At 39.9% G+C, this 23,104-nt stretch overlaps 1 protein-coding gene across 1 annotated transcript in view; it reads left to right on the forward strand.

Annotated features, from left to right (window-relative positions):
* The window catches only part of serpinh1a (serpin peptidase inhibitor, clade H (heat shock protein 47), member 1a), a 290,988-nt gene that overhangs the window by 112,617 nt on the left and 155,267 nt on the right, over positions 1-23,104 (forward strand). The window lies entirely within an intron of this gene.

Below are 23,104 nucleotides of genomic sequence, written 5' to 3' on the forward strand. Positions count from 1 at the left end.
TTTCATCTTTGAACTTTGACCCCAAATGCCACATGAGTGGAGATACAATATCCGCCCTTCATTCCTTCACCATCTCGAGTCGGTGACCTGTGCTCCAAAGCTTTTCACAGAACCATGGTTCATGGAACTTCAACCTTTGACCTCAGAACAGAGACACATGTGTGTTTAAGTATGTTTTTTTTCTCCAGTCATTCTGTACATTGGCCTTCATCCGTGACATAGGCCAATTCTTTATGAACAACATACTGATGTATTCAGTATAAGCATATTTATTAAGTCTTCCAAATGTTTTCATCTGTTATTTACATGAATGCAAAAATGAACGTTTTTGAAAAAAAAGTATCACCAAGGCTGCATTTATTTGATCAAAAATACAGTAAAAACAGTAAAACTGTTTCCAATTTAAAACAACAGTTTTCTGTTTAAATATATTTTAAAATGTAATTTATTCCCGTGATGCAAAGATGAATTTTCAGCATCATTACTCCAATCTTCAGTATCACATGATCCTTCAGAAATCATTCTAATATGCTGATTTGCTGCTCAAGAAACATTCTTATTGTTATCAATGTTAAAAACTGTTTTGGCTGCTTAATATTTTGCGTGTTGCATAAGGTTTTTGTGGAAACTGATACATTTTTCAGGATTCTTTGATTAAAACTTTAAAAGAACAGCATTTATTAGAAATAGAAATCTTGTAAACATGTCCTATTATTATCAATGTTGAAAAGAGTTGTGTTAACTCTTTTCAACATTGATAATAATAGGACATGTTTATGGATTGCCAAATCATTATATTAGAAGACTGGAGTAATGATGCAAAAATTCAGCTTTTCATCACAGGAATAAATAACACTTTAAAATATATTCAAATAGACAACAGTTCTTTTAAATTGTAATAATATATTACTAGCCGTGTTTCCAGTACCCTTCAAATTGCGCAAATTGAAATTGAAAATACGGCCAATGGAAACGTGTCAATTTCGCAATAACTCCCATACATCGCAAAAAAGTTTTTACGCTCGCATGAGGTGGATTTTCAGGCAATTCGAAAAAGGAAATTTTCGCAAAACTGCAATGGAAACAGTTTTTTCCGCATTTACCGGTCACCTGGCGTATGTAAAAATGTATCATTCTTTACAGATGACGCTGTGTGTTTGGACAGAAAACGAGACAAGAGTTCTTTATTAAACTCATAAAAGACAATAGAATTACAGGAATACTGGATTATAAAAAACAACAAAGAAATGCCACAAATGATCATTAAGACCTTGAAGCAGATATGAGGGAGAAACACCCACAAACACCCATACGTGACCGCAGGCCCGTCGCAGGGGGGGTGCGAGGCCCTTTGCTAACGTGATGTGCAAGGGGGTATAGTCAATTAACGGGGGTCTACTGTTGCTATAGTGACTAACAATTTGTTGTTTATGTGGATATTTAAGGAAAAAAAAAAGATATTCAGTTTAACAGCATAAGGTTCAAGAAGTTAAACTGTGTAACTGAACTGGGCACATTTTGACGCTAAAATTATTTTCAAAATTATGAATGGGTCAAACGCGTTTGCAAAACGGCCTGAATCCACTTTAATGAGTTTGGACTGCTCTCTCACTGAATCATCAGAAGCGATTTCTCAGTCAAATAAACAGACAGTATTGAGAGGACCAGCGCTGTTTTTCAGTTGTTTTCCTCTGTGAACATGCACTAAATTAGCCTGGCTCCACCCTCTTACATACTTCCGCTCAATTTTCATTTTCCTTCAGTACTCCGTCTGGGACTGCTGTATCTGCTTAGGTTTTCTCAGAGCCATAGAGAGAGAGAGTTGCGACAACTCCATAGACTCCAATGGAACGGTTTTTTTTACAGCAATGGCGGCTCGCGGAGACTCTCAATAGTTCCCGGAAGTAGCAACCGCGCCATAGAGTTACAGCAGAACAGACCGTTTGTGATGCACTTTTAAAAGGGAAGACGTTTAATCAGTAAGATTTTAAATGATCAGCACATTTTAATCAAAATAACTTGTACATTAAAGCCTGCTTGTGTAGATTATTTATCATTAAAAAAATATATATTTTAAAAACAACATCGCTGTAACTACATACTCATGCTACATACACATGTCGATGTGTAGTAAAATTATTGAAAATCAATGCATTTATTGACTATTAATTACCAAAAAGCGCAGTTCTGTCACTGTGACTATCAATTTGAATTGCCCGTCAAAGCACTTCCTGGAACTATTCGAGGTCTACATGAATCACGTGACTATCAAGCGTTTTGAACTTCCGTTGTCGCAACTCTCTCTCTCTATGGCTCTGGGTTTTCTCCGAACAATTTTTTACCGGTCCAATCAGCGAACAGAGGGAGTGGCTGAGAACGATGACTTTGATGTCGTGCGCTAGTTTAAGTTGTAGGTCAGTAATGGCGGCGGAGAAAGATGCAAGTTAAGCCATTCATTCCTGGCACTGCTGCCGAATATCCAGAAGTTAAAGCCAGAGCAAGAACAATCTTTGCTGAGTTTTATTGGTGGCCATAATGTTGTGGCCCGAGAAAAGTTTGATTTTCCAGCTCGCTCCGTTAGTGGTGAAGGAGTTGCCTGAAGCCGTCCGTCTCCCACCACCCACGTTAAATTCCCCGGCCGAATTACCTATTGTTTTAGACAAACACCAAGATCGTGTGGTAATTTAATTGCTCTCCAAATCCACATCTCTGAGTTTTCAAGAATACATCTTGTATCTTTCACCAGAATATAACCTTTTTGACCACTGCAGAGCCCCGTGCGGTTGCGTGCGCTGTAATTTGGATGCATTTCTAGACTTGTATTTCTTTAAATGCTGGCAAGTGTTTACAAGAGCAATATATTTCATCACCGTTAAAAAAATAAAAAGAAGAAAAGCACGTAAACATTTGAATTGGGCCGTTATTTACGGCAGCATTTATTCTTATCCTACCAAGCATATGACAGCATATTTACAGCATATACAATCAATTTTACGGACCACGAGAGCAGTGGGTTCCCGATCACAAAACTCTCCCCGCCACCGTGAATAAATAACAATTCAAATGCACGAGTTTTAGGTTTTATCACTGAGGTGGCTGCACATTTATTTGCGGACTTCCATGTGAGAATCAAAGGCGAACGGCGCGTGAAATACGTCACGACCAAACGTTAGCGATTGGTTATGGCCAGTGTTGGGGGTAACACATTACAAGTAACTTGAGTTATGTAATAATATTACTTTTTCCAAGTAACTAGTCTAGTAACGCATTACTTTTCAAATTTACTTTTTCAAAAAAGTAACGCAAGTTACTTTTTCACATTAATTTGACTGACAGCTCTCCTGCCCCCCATGTTGAGAAAAATAAGTGCAGAGGCGTTGTGCATAAACATGATGGTTATTGTAGTTCTAGACTAAATGTGAGCATTTATTTATCTCACTTGCACAATAAAGATTCTGTACTCCTCAAAATGAATTAAATCAGTCAAATGCAAAATCAGAGTACTATGCAAACCTCCAATAATTAAATGTTAAAGAAAACAACTATTTTTATGCATAATCTACCTTTATATTTAATTTACCAATGTCTTGCTGCTGGCCTTTGATGATGAAAATTACCAGATTTTTTGTTTTTATTGGTAAAACCTTTTTCTCCTGCATCCTATTCTACCATTATCCAGAATGGCAGCACAGCAGAGCTGCGCCCTCTACTGTTCATGCGTGAATTTGCATTTTTACCTCAGCCAGGAGCTTATTATTTCAATTTTGGTATGAAGAGGTCTTTACCGTTGCACAAAAATATAACTTTTTTGTTATAAACCAAAACAAGCCCAGCCCAGGTGAGAAAAAGTAACGCAAAAGTAACGTAACGCATTACTTTCCTTAAAAAGTTACTAGGTAACTCAATTAGTTACTTTTTAAGGGAGTAACGCAATATTGTAATGCATTACTTTTCAAAGTAACTTTCCCCAACACTGATCCTAGGTGTATGACATTCTTCTTTCAGACAAATAAAATCTGACTTATATTACAAAAGTCGTTATAATTGGATTCATAGTTGCTCTGATTTTGAAGTCCATAAAAAGTACATCTGCCCGTCATATAACATGCTCCACGCGGCTCTGGGGTGTTAATAAAGGCCTTCTGAAGCGAATCGATGCATTTGTGTAAGAAAAATATCCATATTTAAAACTTTATCAAGTAAACTTTCGACCGACCGCCTTCCCTGTTCAATTTATGGAAAAATTGTTTAAAGTTCCCCTGCGAAAGACGAAAGACTAACGCGGCCAGGTCCGCTCGTCATGAAGTCATGTACCCATCTTGAGTTTCACTTTCAACATTCAACACTTTTCCATGAAAGGCGATCGGTCGAAAGTTTACTTGATTAAGTTTTAAATATGAATTTTTTTCTTACACAAACGCGTCGATTCGCTTCAGAAGGCCTTTATTAACACCCCAGAGCCGCGTGGAGCACGTTATTTGACAGACAGATGCACTTTTTATGGACTTCAAAAACAGAGCAACTTTGAATCAAATTCTAATGCTTGGATTAGCCTGGACTTTTGTAATATAACTCCGATTTTATTCGTCTGAAAGAAGAATGTCATATACACCTATAGGATGACTTGGGGGTGAGTAAATTATGGGCTAATTTTCTTTTTTGGGTGAACTATCCCTTTAACTATGAACTATTTTGAAGGAGAAAAACATGAACTTTAACTATTGGCTTTACATCATCAAGTCAGCTGTCACTTTACTTTTGCGAGGCCCTGTGCGGTTGCACACTTGGCACAGCCCTCCCAGTATAAGGTGCTTTCCTTGCCAATAATGCTTGGATAACAGGCCTACGCCTTAGATTAAAATGAATGGCTAGTGCGGTGGCTGGGATATACTGTAAGTAAACCTACCAACAAACGTTTGCATAATTTTTGGAATGACTTATCGCGAGAGGAAACAAAATTAGCCTACGTTTTGGTCGCATAATATCGGTAAATGGAAACGCCGCCATTCCGCAATAGTTTTTTAATCGACATTTAGAAAATATCGCAAAAGTTTTGCGTAAACCTGTATTTGAAACGCGGCTACCGTTTGATTTCATATATTACTGTTTGATACTATGACAAGATATTTTGGATGTTTAACATTATCAGATGAATGAAAACTGATAAGGTTTCTTCATCTATCATCAGCAGAACTTTCTAAATAGTGTCTCGGACTGAATGAAGTACAGTATAATCCAGTCTTACTGTACAATATGGCTTTGTATGCAATTTCTTTCTTCTTTGCTGTCAGTGAAATGCCAGGCAGGTTTATTTTCTGGTTCCACAGGTCCAGCAGGGTGCCCAGGGCATTTGAACTCAGACGCCTGACTGTCTCAAGGGGAAGAGGCCGCTGTGTCAGAGGACATTAACCTTTGACCTCTGGCCCCATCCATGCATTAACCTCTGTGTATCTGATGGCCAGAGAGGAAGCGAGACCAGCGAGAGCAAAAGATATGACACGAGATGAGACAATAAGGGGAAATAAGCATGCTGGCAGCAAGACCTCACTGTTCAATGCATAGGAATACATTTTGTTAGACAAAGTTCAGCAACTCTCATTCAGAAGTCTTGACAGGCATCACTAACCTCTTGATACTCAAATTACATTTGTATTTAGAAATGTAAGGCAGGCACTGTAAAACACTTAGGAGTGTATTTGGAGGGTATTTGCAACAGCAGGTCGAATGTCAGCAGATACAAATTTACAGTTTGTGCTAAACAAATTGGGTGGAAGAAGGGCAGCAAAAAGTCAAGAAGCTGAGAGGTGAAATAAACAAGTGTCAAGTTTCCCTCATCGGAGCTGTCATTATACACCTATTCTAATAAGATTCTGACAAAAAAAACCTCTGGAATTAAAATATTAAAACAGCAATTTGATGTTCATGTGCACTAAATGTGCTGTCAACTGTTTGAATAATACCTGACAGAGCATTTCTTTATATCATTTTACAATGAGTCAGCCAAGCAAACGCTGATGTGGTTATATATATATATATATATATATATATATATATATATATATATATATATATATATATATATATATATATATATATATATATATATATATATATATATATATATATATACACACACACAGATCAGGAATAACATTATGACCAGAGACAGATGAAGTGAATAACACTGATTATCACTCTTCATCACGGTACCTGTTAGTGGGTGGGATATATTACGCAGCAAGTGAACATTTTGTTCTCAAAGTTGATGTATTAGAAGCAGGAAAAATGGGCAAGCATAAGGATTTGAGCGAGTTTGACAAGGGCCAAATTGTAATGGCTAGACGACTGGGTCAGAGCATCTCCAAAACTGCAGCTTTTGTGGGGTGTTCCTGGTCTGCAGTGGTCAGTATCTATTAAAAGTGGACCAAGGAAGGAACAGTGGTGAACCGGCGACAGGGTCATGGGCGCCCAAGGCTCATTGATGCACGTGGGGAGCGAAGGCTGACCCGTGTGGTACGATCAAACAGACGAGCTACTGTAGCTCAAATTGCTCAAGAAGTTAATGCTGGTTCTGATAGAAAGGTCTCAGAATACACAGTGCATCGCAGTTTGTTTGCGTATATGGGGCTGCATAGGCGCAGACCAGTCAGGGTGCCCATGCTGACCCCGTCCACTGCCGAAAGCGCCAATAGTGGGCACGTGAGCATCAGAACTGGACCATGGAGCAATGGAACAAGGTGGACTGGTCTGATGAATCACGTCTTCTTTTACATCACGTGGATGGCCGGGTGCATGTGCGTCACTAACCTGGGGAACACATGGCACCAGGATGCACTATGGGAAGAAGGCAAGCCAGCGGAGGCAGTGTGATGCTTTGGGCAATGTTCTGCTGGAAAACCTTGGGTCCTGCCGTCCATGTGGATGTTACTTTGACACTAAAAGTACTTTCATGGAAAAGGTATTCCCTGGTGGCTGTGGCCTCTTTCAGCAGGATAATGCGCTCTGCCACAAAGCAAAAATGGTTCAGGAATGGTTTGAGGAGCACAACAATGGTTTTGAGGTTTTGACTTGGCCTCCAAATTCCTCAGATCTCAATCCAATTGAGCATCTGTGGGATGTGCTGAACAAACAAGTCCCCCACCTCACAACTTACAGGACTTAAAGGATCTGCTGCCAACATTTTGGTGCCAGATACCACAGCACACCTTCAGGGAGACCAAGACAATATTATGGTGGTCATAATAATGTTATGCCTGATCTGTGTGTGTATATATATATTCTATCATGACTATGAGTGTTTGGCACGGTAATGGATATGACGCTGCTACTGCTGTTATTGCTGCTGCAAGTACGGGTCTTGCTACTGACATTCTAGTAAAAAATTAACATAACATAAACATAATTAACAATAAACAAAACTATTAGGAGATCTTTCAGATTGAAGCCACACATCACTATGTAAAATTAGTTTATATTGCATTGCAACTTTGGAAAACTAAACCATTATTAAATATTAATAATTGTTTAAATGTACTATTAAAATACATGGTAATGGAAAACATGGCCGTCATAGCAAGAAAGAGCACTAGAACCTATTTGGAAGTGTGGTCTCCTTTTATAAGCTTTTTTGGAGTAGAGGAGTGATTATTCTCTTGATATCTGTGAAAACCCTATTCAGACATATACATTATTGTATCTTGTTAGTAGATTATATATAATTTTTGTATGTTTTTAAAATTTAGATATCTGGTATAAACTATAAATCATTTCTATTTTAGGTATTAATTCCTGTATTTTTGAATGTGTAAACTGTAAATTATTGGCAGCATTCCCTCCCCTCACACACTTTATTACTCTCTTGTTTGTTTGTTTTTTGTAGTCTTTTTTCTTCTTATATTGTATTGTTGTAAAAAAGAAAAAAGAACAATGAACAAAACAAACATAATAAAAAAAACAACATGAACATGAATATTAAAATAAATAAATTAATTAATCAATGCAAAAGTATAAGCAATCTATAGCACAGTAAAAAACAACAACAACTTGAATCAGGCTTTATGAAAACCATTCCTTTAAACTGAGAGTAAACGGCACAGGTGATCACCACAGCATCCAAAGTCATGACCTAGATAAAGATGTATTCATAAATAATCAGACAGGCATGAAGGCGTAAGATTTAATATTCTGTTTTCGCAGGGCTCCAAATATACGTCTATAAATAGCCCTCACAGGATTATATCTTGAACAGGAAGCTTTCAGAACGCTCAGCGACTGATCATCGCAGGTATTAAAGCAGGCGTTCCACTCGCAGGGGTTCAAAGTCCGTCTGAGCATCCGTTAGCCTCTTGATATCTCCATGATATGTGTCAGAAAGAGGCGGGAGGCGGTTTCATCCTTTTTTTCCTAGTCTTTCTCGCTCCCTGAGGCTCAAAGACCCAAAAAGTCTCTGAGGCGAGAGACAAGAACGTCTCTGAACAGCGTCTCTGGTGCATTCATGCCGTGAAAAATGGTTTCCGAAATGACGTTCCCTGCGTTAATCAAAATTGATGAGTGATTTGAGCTTGTCGTTTCATGAATAAATAAGTTTAAAAGCTCCCTGGTGACTGGCGGGGAAGAGAGTATTTACTCTAGATGTCCCTCTTTACATCTTCAGCATTTAACCTACATTCGCAGGCTCTCAAACACTTTGGCTGTCACTTCTGTGTCTTTGCTCAAATTTGAAATCTAGGTTGCCGCTGGTGTGTGTACGTGTGAGTGAATGCGTCGAAATCTAGCAGAAGGACAAGTCCCGGCCTGTCAGAGAGGTGGTTTGCGGTCTATCCTTCCTCGCGCTTTCCGAGCGCGTCTTCTTGACCTACTTTGTGGTCTTTAATCCCTGGATACGAGAGAGAGAGAGAGAGAGAGAGAGAGAGAGAGAGAGAGAGAGAGAGAGAGAGAGAGAGAGAGAGTGGTCTGGGAGGGGCTGCTTTGCTTTTCTTCTGCCTCATTTGACTATCAGATGGAAAGGACAGAGCCCCTTGTAAAAACATTTCCAGGCAGCCATGAGATTTGAATGTGCCATCACAGCACTCTCTGCCGCTCGCTGTTATTCTTTCGCTCTCTGATCTTTTCCCTACTGCGATCCCAAAGATCTATTTCTCGGAGGAGGCGTCGCATGCGTCTGAGTTGTTACTGACACCGAGACATGGTTCTCATCAGGTGACAAACAAGCTCTGACATATTTCCTGTCATGTAGCGTCTGGCCTTGTTTCTAACTTAACGTGCCATTCTCTGGAGATGCCACCGATATTGTTTCCTTTTGTATGAGAAGGACGCTTTTCCTTGTGGGCGTTGTTGTGCATCAGAATCGTTCCAGATTGAGATAAACACATTATAAAAGCCAGTGTATCGGCTTTCTAAGTGACACAGTTGGGTGAGATTTTATTACCGAGCGTTAAAAGGATCGAGTTATTGAACCTCTTGTCATCCTCGTCCGTGTCAGATTGCTGATGTTGTAGTTGATAGGGGATCGTGTTTGTGTTTAGGACATGTGTTACAGACCTCAGCTTCCACTGTGGATGAAACAGAAGGAACTCTGTATGGAGGTTTCTACTTTTCTACCCGAAAATTAAATATTTACTCACCCTCAAGAGATTCCATACAACACGTGTGCTGTTTTCCAAGTCTGAAAGCCATATGATAGAGCTATATTTGAACCTGCCCTCCACTGTAGCTTTCAAATCCAGTAGGGTGGCTGCATCGCTGCATCACATAAAATGTCAATTATGAACCAAATTATTGGTTCTCATGTGTCTCTTGACCAAACATAATTTAAAATCAAAGTTACTGTATGGCTTTAGAACACTTGGAATACATCAAATATTGAAGATGCACTTATATAAAATGTTTCATGTTAATGGCAATACTACGGAACCCATAAAGGGACATGTGAAGGAACGAATTATAAGTCAATTCTTTTTCTCTTAAAGTCCCACTGAAGTGCCTCGAAACGTGCAGCATTATTCAATTTGTTGACGTAATTTCTTCTGAAACGGCTCCCCTTTTTTGAAACAGCCAATAGCGTTTCGTTAATACCACAGTTTGACTTGAGCCTTTCTGTTTTGTAAAGCCAGTTTCCTCCCTAATCTCTAACCGTTTATCATTATAATCTCCTCCATATCGCTTTGAAATACAGCATTATGTGCAGAATTTAAATGGGTTCGATACGTTTTGTTGTATGTGCCGACTCGCGCATATGATCCGCGCTGCGCTCTCGTGTCTCTATTCAACGGCTCTGGTCTAGATTATGTGCGCTGCGGCGGTGTGCGTGAAAGTAACATGAAACCAGACTTCATTCGCATCAACTGAAAGCATATTTACACTGTCTGAATCGTTTCCTATCGCATGTACTTTACATTTTAGTGTACTTCATGCTTAGTTAAAGGATTAGTTCACTTTTAAATAAACATTTGCTGATAATTTACTCACCCCCATGTCATCCAAGATGTCCATGTCTTTCTTTCTTCAGTCAAAAAGAAATTAAGGTTTTTGATGAAAACATTCCAGGATATTTCGCCATATAATGGACTTCATGGGCTCCAAACGGTTCAAGGTCTAAGTGACAGTTGCAGGACAGCTTCAAAGGGCTTTTCCAGATAATTTTTTGTTTGTATGCTTAATTCACCCATGTTCTGTTCTGTTCTGTTTCATTTATATTACGGATTTAAAAAAAATATTGGCCAAATTATATATTCTAGCACATCAACTTTGAGGACAAAATGTTCACTTGCTGTGTAATATATACCACCCACTAACAGGTGCCGTGATGAAGAGATAATCCCTGTTATTCACTTCGCTGGTCATAATGTTATGCCTGATCAGTATACACTCATCTAAAGGATTATTAGGAACACCTGTTCAATTTCTCATTAATGCATTTATCTTATCAACCAATCACATGGCAGTTGCTTCAATGCATTTAGGGGTGTGGTCCTGGTCAAGACAATCTCCGGAACTCCAAACTGAATGTCAGAATGGGAAAGAAAGGTGATTTAAGCAATTTTGAGCGTGGCATGGTTGTTGGTGCCAGACGGGCCGGTCTGAGTATTTCACAATCTGCTCAGTTACTGGGATTTTCACGCACAACCATTTCTAGGGTTTACAAAGAATGGTGTGAAAAGGGAAAAACATCCAGTATGCGGCAGTCCTGTGGGTGAAAAAGCCTTGTTGATGCTAGAGGTCAGAGGAGAATGGGCCGACTGATTCAAGCTGATAGAAGAGCAACTTTGACTGAAATAACCACTCGTAACAACCGAGGTATGCAGCAAAGCATTTGTGAAGCCACAACACGCACAACCTTGAGGCGGATGGGCTACAACAGCAGAAGACCCCACCGGGTACCACTCATCTCCACTACAAATAGGAAAAAGAGGCTACAATTTGCACAATCTCACCAAAATTGGACAGTTGAAGACTGGAAAAATGTTGCCTGGTCTGATGAGCCTCACTTTCTGTTGAGACATTCAGATGGTAGAGACAGAATTTGGCGTAAACAGAATGAGAACATGGATCTATCATGCCTTGTTACCACTGTGCAGGCTGGTGGTGGTGATGTAATGGTGTGGGGGATGTTTTCTTGGCACACTTTAGGCCCCTTAGTGCCAATTGGGCATCGTTTAAATGCCACGGCCTACCTGAGCATTGTTTTTGACCATGTCCATCCCTTTATGACCACCATGTACCCATCCTCTGATGGCTACATTCAACAGGATAATGCACCATGTCACAAAGCTCGAATCATTTCAAATTGGTTTCTTGAACATGACAATGAGTTCACTGTACTAAAATGGCCCCCACAGTCACCAGATCTCAACGCAATAGAGCATCTTTGGGATGTGGTGGAACGGGAGCTTCGTGCCCTGGATGTGCATCCCACAAATCTCCATCAACTGCAAGATGCTATCCTATCAATATAGGCCAACATTTCTAAAGAATGCTTTCAGCACCTTGTTGAATCAATGCCACATAGAATTAAGGCAGTTCTGAAGGCGAAAGGGGGTCAAACACAGTATTAGTATGGTGTTCCTAATAATCCTTTAGAATATATTAGAATATAATTTTCCTTAAATATCCACATAAACAACAAATTGTTCATCACTATAGCAACAGTAGACCCTCATTAATTGGCTATAATATAATATATTTTGTCTAAATATATTTAAAAATAAACATTTACATGAAAACGTGAACAATTATATTTAATTTAATATTTTCTAAAGATTACATTTAACAGTATTAAGTCATTAGTGTTTTAGTAAAGTATTAGTGAAGATTAACTTTAAGTGAGCGTTAGATTATGGTAAAGGTCATATAAAAGTAAAAACAGAGGAAACATAGTGGTAAAGGGATGACGTCGAAACCTGGAAGACTAATTCGCCGCAGGTTCCCTCGAGATTTTCCTATGGGCTTTTATAATAGGTTTTTCCAGTTTAGTAAAATAAGGCCTTTGGTAAACATAACTTGACAATACTTTGACATTTTGTTCTACAACGTAAACTGCACAAACAACATTCGGGTTTTGGAATGACATGAGGGTGAATAAAATGTGACAGAATTTACATATAAAGTCAAATCATTCCTTTAACATGTTATCAATCAAACTGAGAGAGATGAAATATCAACAAACGTCTGTAACGTTAATTACACCGAAAGGTCACGTCCTAATGAAGTTCTGGAAGGTCAAAATCAGCCTTTGACTTTAAAACAGCCCAATCTGCATTGTTTGCATGAGGCCCACCTGTGGGGGAAACTCAGCTGTCAGCGAGACCCCCCTCACCCAGTGAGCCGATCAGAGGACGAAAAGACAACTCTGCAAGGTTACACTGCCTCTCTCTCTCTCTCGCGCTCTAGACTGGTCGCTCAGGGGGAGGAGGGGGAGAGCGGCCATGGCCCCCCCGGGCACATTTCCTCTGTTCCCACGGGGGCATTGACATTCAATTGCCCCTGTTTGCTCATTATCAGAGCAGCATGGAACAGTCTGAGGCTGTTTTAACAGGCCGTACGTAGTAGAGATAAAACTCCCTGTTCAAGGGGGAGTCTGTAGTCCACAACAACCCTGTCTTACTCTCTCTGTTTTTCACACACTCACATTGCCATTCTCTCTCTCACGTGTCTATATTGAAAATTAATTTTTTTCATATATATATATACAACCCCAAATCAGAAAAAAAAGAAGTGATTTCTAAATTTACTTTGACTTGTATTTAATTGCAGACAATATGAACATAAAATATTCCATGTTTTGTTTGGTCAACTTCATGTCATTTGTAAATATGCATCCTTTCCTGTCATTCAGACCTGCAACACATTTAAAAAAAAAGGACAGGAGCAATTTAGGGCTAGTAATGAGGTAAAATGGTTAAATAATGATGTGATTTTAAACAGGTGATGTCAACAGGTGATTGTAATTATGATTTGGTACAAAAGCAGCATCCAAGAAAGGTCTAATCCTTTAGGAGCAAAGATGGGCCGAGGATCGCCAGTTTGCCAACAAATACGTGAGAAAATTATTGAAATGTTTAAAAACAATGTTCCTCAAAGAAAGATAGGAAGAGATTTGGATATTTCACATTCAACAGTGCATAACATAATTAAAATATTCAAGGAATCTGGAGGAATTTCAGTGCGTAAAGGACAAGGACGCAAGCCTAAGCTGAACAACCGTGATCTCCGATCCCTCAGGCGGCACTGCATCAAGAATCGTCATTCATCTATAAGCGATATCACCACATGGGCTCAGGACTACTTTGGCAAACCTTTGTCAAGTACCACAATACGTAGTTACATCCACAAATGCCAGTTAAAACTGTACTGTGCCAAAAGGAAGCCCTATGTTAACAGTGTCCAGAAGCGCCGTCGACTTCTCTGGGCTCGGAGGCATCTGGGATGGACCATCACACAGTGGAAACGTGTACTGTGGTCAGATGAATCAGTATTTCAGGTATTTTTTGGGAGGAATGGACGCCGTGTGCTCCGGACCAAAGAAGAAAAGAATCATCCAGACTGTTACCAGCAAGAAGTCCAAAAGCCAGGGTCCGTCATGGTATGGGGTTGTGTCAGTGCCCTTGGCAAAGGTAACTTGCACTTCTGTGAAGGCACCATTAATGCTGAAAAGTACATAGAGATTTTGGAGCATAATATGCTGCCTTCAAGAAGATCTTTTCCAGGGACGTCCATGCAAATTTCAACAAGACAATGTAAAACCACATTCTGCACACATTACAAAGTCCTGGCTGCGGAGGAAGAGGGTACGGGTACTTGACTGGCCTGCCTGCAGTCCTGACCTGTCTCCAATAGAGAATGTGACAACGAAGACCCCGTACTGTTGCCCACCTTAAGACTTATTTGCAGGAAGAATGGGACAAAATTACACCTGAAACACTTCATCACTTGGTGTCTTCAGTCCCTAAACGTCTTTTAAGTGTTGTGAAAAGGAATGGCAACATTACAAAGTGGTAAATGCTTTACTGTCCCAACTTTTTTTTAAATGTGTTGCAGGTCTGAATGACAGGAAAGGATGCATATTTACAAATAACATGAAGTTGACCAGACAAAACATGAAATATTTTGTGTTCATTTTGTCTGCAATGAAATACAAGTCAAAGTAAATTTAGAAATCACTTCTTTTTTATTTTATTTGCGTTTTCCATACTGTCCAAACTTTTTCTGATTTGGGGTTGTATATATATTAGGGATGCAACAATACAGTTAGTCCACGGTTCAATACATACCTCGGTTTTTAACCACGTTTTTCGGTTCGGTTCGGTTCTGATTGCTTGTCACATTAGTTTTTTGCTATTCTATTCTTAGGCGACAGGAACAGCAAGAGGTTAAGGAGAAAAAATACTATTTTTTATTGCAATACTCTTTCTTTATTTTACTTAAAATAATTGAAAAACCTTACTTAAACTTAAAAACTTTACTTAAAAAAAAACCTTGTACACATTCCTAGTGTATAGTATAATAGAAAACAAATATATATATAAAGATTTACACTGGCAGCGCAGAGCTGTACAGCAGAATTTAAGTATGAAATTGAATGAATAATTGTAAAAATAAAACACTACATAGATTTCACTATAAAATATACACTGATTCTTATTAAAGCTACTGTATTAAAGTTTTTCAGTCAAGAGCAGTGAGTGATTTTCTCTTTGTCTTTTGTTGTTGTATTATCATTAAAGGGATAGTTCATTCAAAAATGAAAGTTCTGTCATCGAGAAATGAATACAGGTTATGAACAACATTAGAGTGAGTAAATAAATAATGACATAATTTTAGAGGTGAACTGTCCCTTTAAGGACAGCGTGTTCACTACTGCACTGCTGTCACTTTAAGACCTCCGTGCATCTAATATACAGACACACACCGATTTTACTTTCACTTTAGACATAACCAACTGTGTTTATGTTTACCTTGTGTGTATTTGACAGTATTAGCGCAGTAAGACAACTACTTAGTTCAGTAATCACGTGTTTGACAGGCGTTTATTGCGCACGCTCGGAAAAGCGCATGTTAAAACCGTGCACGCGAATGAGCCGGCAAGGCTTTAAAACGCATGCAAATAATGAACTTTCTTGATTGTGAATAACTATAGTGTTCCGTGAGTATAACTCTACCACTAACGTGTGATGTGAATGTATGTCGCGTTGTTCAGTATTGAGATGGAGGCAAATGATAGAATTTGTAGAAAATGCAAAACCGACAAAAACGCAATTCACAAGCGCGTATTGAACCGTGAATGCCGTACCGAACGGTTCAATATTATATTGAGAATTGTGGCATCCCTAATATATATATATATATATATATATATACATATAGCCTATATATATATTTATATATACTGAATAAAATTATAAACGCAACACTTCTCTTGTTTTCGCCCCCATTTTTCATGAGCTGAATTCAAAGATCTAAGACTTTTTCTATATACACGAAAGGCCTATTTCTCTCAAATACTGTTCACAAATTTAAATCTGTGTTAGTGAGCACTTCTCCTTTGCCGAGATAATCCATCCACCTCATAGGTGTGGCATATCAAGATTCTGATTAGACAGCATGATTATTGCACAGGTGTGCCTTAGGCTGGCCACAAGAAAAGGCCACTCTAAAATGTGCAGTTTTACTGTATTAGGGGGTCCGGGCCGGGGAGGTCCCAGGGGGTCCAAAAAAAATGGTGCAACCACCATTTGCCTCACGCAGTGCAACACATCTCCTTCGCATAGAGTTGATCAGGTTGTTGATTGTGGCCTGTGGAATGTTGGTCCACAGATTTTGGCCAGCTTCACAGAAAATCGTGTAGTGTATGATGGGCACAGACTCTGATTTACATTTACATTACATTTAGTCATTTAGCAGACGCTTTTATCCAAAGCGACTTACAAATGAGGGCAATAGAAGCAGCTAGAGCAGTCCAAGGGCAACAATATCAACAATATGCAAGTGCTGTAACAATTCTCAGTTAATCTAGCACAGAACAGAATTTTTTTTTTTTTAATAAATAAATTAGACAGACAGACAATGAATAGAATGATAAGTGCTATTCTCGATCGGTCAGGTGTTGCTGGAAAAGATGTGTCTTTAGACGTTTTTTGAAAATGGCTACAGACTCGGCCGCACGAATTGAGATAGGCAGGTCATTCCACCAGGTGGGAACGGTCCAGGAAAAGGTCCGTGACAGCGATTTCATGCCTCTCTGGTATGGCACCACAAGGCGTCGTTCACTGGCAGAACGCAAGTTCCTGGAGGGTGTGTAAGTCTGAATGAGCGAGTTTAGGTATATTGGTGCAGAGCCAGTGGATGTTTTGAAGGCGAGCACCAGTGCCTTGAATTTAATGCGAGCGGCTATTGGTAGCCAGTGCAGACTGATGAGGAGAGGCGTGACGTGTGCTCTCTTCGGCTCACTAAAGACCAACCTCGCCGCTGCATTCTGGATCAGTTGCAAGGGTTTGAAGGTTCCACTAGAAGAGCATTGCAGTAGTCCAGTCTGGAGAGAACAAGAGCTTGTACCAGTAGTTGTGTGGCATGATCTGATAGGAAGGGTCTAATCTTCCTAATGTTGAATAGTGCAAATCTGCAGGACCGGGTTGTTGCAGTAATGTGGTCAGTGAATTTTAGCTGATCATCAATCACAACCCCAAGGTTCCTGGCTGTCCTGGACGGAGTTATGGTTGATGATCCTAGCTGAATGGAGAGATTGTGATGAAGTGCTGGTTTGGCTGAGACCACAAGCAGTTCTGTCTTTGCAAGGTTGAGTTGCAGGTGATGTTCCTTCATCCATGCTGAAATGTCTGTTAGGCAGGCAGCAATACGAACACCAACCGATGGATCATCAGGTTGAAATGAGAAGTAGAGTTGAGTGTCGTCGGCATAGCAGTGATAGGAAAAGCCATGTTTCTGAATGACCGATCCCAGTGATGACATGTAGATGGAGAAGAGAAGTGGTCCAAGCACTGAGCCCTGGGGAACTCCAGTAGCTAGATGATGTGACTTAGACACTTCACCACTCCATGACACCCTGATGCCCATCTTCATGAGAGTTGACAGGAGGATCTGGTGATTAACTGTGTCAAAAGCAGCAGACAAATCCAGTAAGATAAGTACTGTGGATTTGGAGGCTGCTCTTGCCTGTCTCAGTGCCTCTGTAACTGAGAGCAGGGTAGTCTCAGTTGAGTGGCTGCTTTTGAAACCGGATTGGTTGATGTCCAAGGGATTGTTCTGTTCAAGAAACGTAGAGAGCTGATTAAACACAGCCCTCTCAAGTGTCTTTGCAATGAAAGGTAGAAGGGATACCGGTCTGTAGTTTTCTAAAAGTGCTGGGTTTAGAGAGGGTTTTTTAAGCAGTGGGGTTACCCGAGCCAGCTTAAATGCTGTGGGGAAGGTCCCAGTGTGAAGAGAGGTGTTGACAATGTGAGTGAGTGCAGGAGTAACAGAAGAAGAAATGGCCTGAAGGAGGTGAGTGGGCATAGGATCAATCGGACATGTAGTGGGATGATTGGAAAGGATGAGTTTGGAGACATCTGCTTCGGAGAGCAGAGAGAAGGAGGGGAGCGTGTGTGTGATGGTCGTTGAGATGTGTGTGTCGGTTTGTGGTGTGGAGAACTGGCTGCTGATGGAAGAGGTTTTGTTTGTGAAAAATGATGCAAAGTCATCAGCTGTAAGAGTTGACGAAGGAGGGGGGGGAGGAGGACAAAGGAGCGAAGAGAATGTTTTGAAAAGTGCACGAGAGTTGGAGCAGTTGTTGATTTTGTTGTGGTAGTATGTAGTTTTAGCAGTGGAGACATTAGTAGAGAAAGAAGCGAGAAGAGACTGATACAGGGTTAGGTCAGTAGCGTTTTTAGTTTTGCGCCACTTCCTCTCTGCAGCCCGGAGTCCAGAGCGATGTTCACGGAGAACATCGGACAGCCAGGGGGCAGAGGGGGTGGTGCGGGCTGGCCCTGGATGTAAGGGGACAGAGGTTGTCTAAGCAAGATGTTAGAGTGGAGCAAAGAGTGTCAGTAGCACTGTTAGTGTCTAGTGCTGAGAACTGAGCAGGTGGAGGGAGTGAGGATGAAACCATAGTGAATAGACGGGAGGGAGAGAGCGAGCGTAGATTACGCCGAAAGGTGATCTGCGGAGGAGTGCGTGTTGTGTCCGGAGTCAGTATGAGGTTAAGAGTGATGAGAAAGTGATCTGAGGTGTGCAGTGGAGTAACTAAAGTGTTGTCTGTGGAGCAGTAGCGTGTGTAGATCAGGTCCAGATGGTTACCTGATTTGTGAGTAGCTGTAGTGGATACTCGCTTAAGGTCAAATGAGGTCAGAAGAGTGGTGAAGTCAGCAGCCTGGGGTTTATCAAGGTGGATGTTGAAGTCACCAAGCAGTACCAGAGGAGTGCCATCCTCAGGGAAGTGAGAGATTAAAATATCCAAATCATCCAAGAAGTTACCCAGTTGACCTGGAGGGCGATAGATAACTACAACATGGATTTTAGCCGGGTGAGTGATAGTGATTGAGTGTGATTCAAATGAGCAGTTGCCAGATAGAGAAGGAATGGGCTCAAATTTCCAATCATTTGAGATCAGCAAACCAGTACCTCCACCCCTCCCAATTGGGCGTGGGGTGTGTGAAAAAGTGAAATTATTTGAGAGAGCAGCAGGAGTGGCAGTGTCTTCTGGTTTGATCCAGGTTTCAATTAGAGCCATGAGACTGAGACGTGAATGAGCGGAAATAGATGGAATAAAGTCTGCTTTGTTTACAGCAGACTGGCAGTTCCACAGACCAATTGGAATGGACATTAATGTAGCAGAGGAAATAGGTACACTTCGCAGATTATTAGGATTACGGCGCCTAGAATGTACTGAGCGTGACTTACGGGTGTATGTGGTAATAGTAGCAATTTGGAAGCACATAGTGAATACGGGTCAGAGAAACAAACAGATAACAACAAGCAAAACACAAAAGTGGACAAAGTAGAAGGAAAGCTATAGTCAAGTGCCTTGTCGTGTCCTTGCTCGAGTGGAGTCGCGCAGAGTAGAGTCGAATGGTCTTTACACTCTTAGGTCTTCACACGAGGAGGCTGAACGCTCCCGCTGACGCTTCCGCACCAGCGTTAACGAGCGTATTAAATAGATGCTAATCACTACATTCAGAACAGGTGAGGACGCTTTTGTAAGTCGCCCAGATAATCAAGGTAACAGCCTGTCAATGGCTCAGCTCAAAAGCGAAACTATCACTCACTAGTGCGAATATCCCGCAATAATATTTCAGTGCGGACGGCAAAAAATAGCACTGCTTATAATTCAAATACAATTATCTTAACCAGTAAAATTATAAATCCACAAATAACTACAGAATCGAAAATAATCCACTTGATAGCGTGTAATACGCTGGGCAAATCCAGCAAACTGAGTAATTAGAAAAAACACTTACATACGGCTTCAATGCGTTCCTTCACTCTCTGCGTGCTTCTCCTCTGATATTTTAGATTCGGACTATGATTCGTAGTGTATGACGCGTCACTACTGAAACCAAAGCTGTCCTCTATCTACTAGTGTAGCAATAAATTACAATACAGATACAACAACAATACAAAAGTAAATAAAGAGAACATGTGTAACAAATTAGCCTCGATATTTGACTCATCAGCACAGATAAAACAACTGACTGCGCCACACACCTCTATCTCCCGTTGGAATCTGTCAAGTCCATACTGATAGCATCTACTCACCCAAGACTGTATCCAAATGCGCTTAGCTCGTTTTCAGAGTCGCTAGAACAACTACTGCGGCCATCTCCTGCACATCCATGTTTGTTTAATCTGTCATGCTTTTCCTAGCATTGTGTGAGTTTGTTGTGTTCGGAACGATTTGTGTATGATCCTCAGTTGTTTTAGTGTGTGATGCCTAGTTTTTCCATTTACACAGTCGGGAAAAAGGTATGATGCCTAGTGTTTTAAAATCTGTTCAGAATGTGTTCATCGGGAGTTGATTCGTACGGTGGCCCAGTAGTGCACAACACAACAAAATATAAAAAGCAAACATAAGTTCACAACACAAAGAAAAAGCCACAACACAAATAAATCAAGCCACAACACAACGGAAACAAGCCACAACATAACGGAAACAAGCCACAACACAACGAAATCAAGCCACAACACAACGAAAAAGCCACAACACAACGGAAATGCTCCCAACCACTCGGGGACACTCGGAGCGCGGTAAAGTTGCCACTATTCTATAGAGTCGGCAATCTTACAAATAAATCAATACCACAATTAGTTTTAACAGCATGTAGGCTAACCATTGTTTATCGATATGAAATATTAATTTAAAATCCCCTACATGCATTATAGCTGCATATTTATGCTCGAGAATGCTTTGACCCGATACCACGGCGTTAAGGGAACGTCTGCCAATTCCACCAATTGGTTGAAACGTATAATTTGTATGAATTAAAATTGCTTTTAACATTTAAAAACAGACATGTTAAAATTCCACAGCTTGATTGTATTGGTAAAACTGACTTAATAATGCACAACACAACATTGGAATTTGAACATTTAAAAAAAGTTAATTTAATTCATACAAGTTATATGTTTCAACTTGGTGGAATTGGCAGACGCTCCCTTAGCGCCGTGGCAGTGGGTCAAAGCGTATGGGATCAGTTTCCCGCCAAATTTATTGCAGTCACGCATAAAAAAATAATAAGCATGAATCAAAATTCTAAAAGCACATGTAAAAATATAACGCACAAAACTGAAAAATCAATGCAAAGTTAACCAGAATCACAAACAACGCAGTCACGGAAATAAAAATAATAAGCGTAAATCAAATATTTAAACAAGTTTAAAATTATATTGCTCAAAACTGAATCATGAATTCCAAATTTTCCGAATCGCTCACAAAATCATGTTTTCTGCTCTTATTTAAAATTTTTGCATGTCCGCGCTGTTTTCTCCTTTGCTCTTGTTTCCACATTCTCTGCTTGCGGTTTCAAATGTTGCAGTTCAAGTTTCATGTAAATTAGGGGCGGGTCTTAGCAACACCATTGGTCCACTAGCTCTAGATTGACAGCTCATCATCAAGCCAATCAATTGAAGAGGGAAGTTTACGTCACTCCAATGCGACTCATGCCGCAGTTCAGCCAGCCGCTGTTGAGCTACGAGTAACGCGTTCTCTATCACCAGTGGTGGAAGTAGTATGCCTAATAGGCTACAAATAACCAGAGACATATTGACTTTAGTAAAAGTAGAAGTACACAATGACAACCCTACTTAAGTAAAAGAGTACCTGATTTGAAATGTACTTTATGAGAATTAAAAGTAGTTGCCAATTTATTCTATTAATGTCTATTCTAATAATTTAAAAAAGTTTAATTAATTTAGTTTTGGGTTAATGTAATTGTGCTTACCATCTGTAGCCCAGTTTGCGTAGAAAGAGTGGTCATTTTCCTCCAAAGTGGAGAGTGACTTTCTGAAGATTTCTTTCATTTCTGAAGCTCATTCTGCTCGCAGCACCCTAAACCCAGAAAGCCCTTTGTGACATGCGCTGGTTTGAATATAGGCTATCTGAAATAAGTAGCTAGGACTGCTTCCAACTAAAAAAAAAAAGCCTATTCATTCATTTAAGCCGTTGTTCACACAGCGCTGGCGCCTCCATGTCATTGTCGGCTTACTCTGCTATATTTGCTTATTGTTTATTAAATCCAGGCAAATGGTTGATAAAACATTGATTAAAATTAAGATACAATTTATTTAAAACAAAATTCACTGAAAAGAAAGGCTTTCAACAAAACAAAACTTGTTGTCAAAATCAGTTCTGACACATTGCGCATCTTATCCTGTTCACTTTCATAATCAACGTAGATTAAATAAATAAAAAAACATTATAATATTTGAACATATGAAATTAAATACGTGTTTTAATTGGCTACGGGTTCTCGTTGTGCTTCGTCGAGTTTTGATGTGTTTTATAGATGCGATAATGTTTCTTATTCATATGTGGTTACATTCCACCACTGGCTGTGAAAAAATATTTCTTTGGAATGAGAGTGGCACTAACCAACTATTTGGGGTCATGATTAACCTCTCTAAAATGTTGATTGTGTAAATTTATATATTTAATAATATATTCATGATTGTAAACAAATATATTTCCTTGCACATTGGGCCTTAGAGATGCGCGGCATGGCCGCGGACTCCGCGGATCGGGCGGATGACGTGACGAAACATTTTATTTTAATATTTTAAATTCGGACAGGTGGTTCAACCATTCAAATGAATAAAAAAAAAAAAAAAACATATAGGTCTACATTGTTAAATATTGTTGCAGCGCCTGGTAGGCCACCAAGCAAACCTGCGAGGAGCCCAGCTGTCAGTATAGAGGCCTAAACATCTCGTACATACTGCCTGCTTTGTTTCGATATTAGTTATATCTTAAAACAGCCAGTCATTGTAGTATCTCGGGGAATAGCCATTTAAAAGAGAGAACGCAATAGCTAAACTTCTACCAATTCAATAACATCCACAGCAGAAAACGAAAAAATAGTCGGAAAACTTTGCCCATTAATTAGACATGTAAGGCAAGCAG

This window comes from Gobio gobio, assembly GCF_949357685.1.
Source record: "Gobio gobio genome assembly, chromosome: 22".
Classification (NCBI taxonomy): Eukaryota; Metazoa; Chordata; class Actinopteri; order Cypriniformes; family Gobionidae; genus Gobio; species Gobio gobio.